Source organism: Pterocles gutturalis, unplaced genomic scaffold (assembly GCF_000699245.1).
Source record: "Pterocles gutturalis isolate BGI_N339 unplaced genomic scaffold, ASM69924v1 scaffold2037, whole genome shotgun sequence".
NCBI lineage: Eukaryota > Metazoa > Chordata > Aves > Pterocliformes > Pteroclidae > Pterocles > Pterocles gutturalis.
Window position 1 is genome coordinate 5063 of NW_010115121.1, and position 1971 is coordinate 7033.

General features: G+C 52.5%; 1 protein-coding gene across 1 annotated transcript in view; it reads left to right on the plus strand.

Moving 5' to 3' along the window:
• Positions 1 to 1971, plus strand: part of GTF2IRD1 (GTF2I repeat domain containing 1) — a 45022-nt gene that overhangs the window by 4961 nt on the left and 38090 nt on the right. The window lies entirely within an intron of this gene.

Genomic DNA, 1971 nt, shown 5'->3' on the forward strand with positions numbered 1-1971 from the left:
CTAGCGGGCGGCCCGGCAGCCCTGGCTCCGAGAGACGAGCTGGTGCCGTTCCAGCACATGCATCATCCTCGGCAATAAAGCTTCTGCAATTAAAATGTAGATGACCATATGGCTGTTGATACATAACCCGGTGGGTTGCAGAGCTCCCTCTGAGCCCAATCTGCAGAGGCTGGAGCAGCGGCAGCGCCTGCTTCTCGCTCGGGAGGTCCCCACTGCAGCCTCCGCGGGGTGGCTGGAGGTAGCAGTTGTGCGCCCGGCTCGTCCCCCAACAACACCTCCGGGGGTGTGCTGATCCGGGGAGGAAAAGCGAGGTTGGGTTGGGAGAATGGGGCGGCGAGCCCCAATATTCCCCTGTGCTGCTTGGCGGGTTGTGTTCGCCCAGTGTGATGCTTCAGGAAGGTTCAGGCTGTGTGGCTGGACCTGCTGTAGCACCGGGTGTTTGGCTTTCCTGGGTGCAGCTCCCCATCACCGTTGCGGGTGTGCTTCCAGGGCTGTGCTGGTTTCCCTGAGCACGAAGCACAAGCATTGCCCCTGTTTGTGTGCTGGGTTTGGGAATAGGGGTGGTTTTGGGGGATGACGGGTGTTCCCACCAACCGCCCTGGGCTTGTGCACAGTATTTACTGCTGCTGGCTGTTGTTCGGCGCTCTCCTCGCCAGTGCCTGCTGCGGGCCTCATGCACAGGAAGGGGAGATGGCATCCCTTCCCCCAGGGACGGACAGTCGCTGGAGTTTTCTGAAGCCACTTAAAGTGCTTGGAGGCAATATTCCCATTAACAGCAGTAATCAAATCAATCCATCAGGACGAGTTTGTGATGCTCTTTACCTTGTCGACGTGCAGGGACGAGCTGGCTGGGTCCCCACCCCAGGGTGACCGGCATTGCCATGGCAGGAGGAGGCTGGGCATCCCTGGGCCCGTGGGTTTGGCCCTGGCTTTGGGTGTAGTTCTGGCTTTGGGAGTAATTCTGGCATTGGGTGTAATTCTGCCATTGCTGCTGGTTCAGTAGGATCAGCTGTTTCCATCTTATGGTGAAGAGCCTCTCCTAGTTGAGTGGGGAAAAGCACCGTAGGAGATAGTAGGTGCCCTGGGATAATTCTGTTCCCAGCACCGAGAGGACTGTCAGAAATTAACAGTTATCTTTCTTACATTTTGGGGGTTTTTTCCTATCTTTTCAGTCACCTCCCATCAACAGGGATTGGAAACAAAAAGTCTTAGAAATGCCCAGAAAGAAAGATCGCGTATTCCCTCCAGAGCTGGGTAATCTCTGCACCAAGAGGATGACTGATTACCACCGCCTTCTATTAACCAGGCATTAATGATGATTATTGTCTCTCTTTAGCTAAACCGGGAGCCTCTGCACGGCAGCACAAGGCTCGGTGAAGGTCACTTTGACAGTAACGCGTTCCCCATAAAAATACGTTCAGGGAGTTATTGAGTTGGGTTGATAAGGAGCTGCTGTGGGCATCGGGAGCTTGTCCTCGTCACAAAGATTGGTGATGGAGGGAGGTGGAAAGCTGCTAGAGCCGGCGCATCCAGGCAGGGAAACCGTCAGCTTGCAGAAAGTGTACTCATGGCGTTGTGGTTCAAAGGTTCTTTTTGAAACTTCTGTTGTTGGCTTAATTAAAACATTATCCATCCCACTTTGAAGGAACCTTGATGGCTCGTGCAAGTCGCACATCGTTAGTTATCACGCCTTCCTTCAAAAACATGTTGAAGAAATCACTTTTAATAAGACTTGCTGACAGTGTCACAAGATTTCCAGGGTTTCAGTAAGATCTTTTGGTGTTTTTTTTTTTCAATAAGAGATTAAAAAGAAAAGATTTTAAAGAAAATCCACACTATAAAATCCCACAGCTATGTAAAGGTCCCATAATCTCCTCTGCCTGCCCCTCGGCCCAGAGACGAAGGCACAGACACCTTGCCATGCGGCCAGATGTTCTGCATCTGGACGCTGCTTTGCCAGACAGCTCGCAT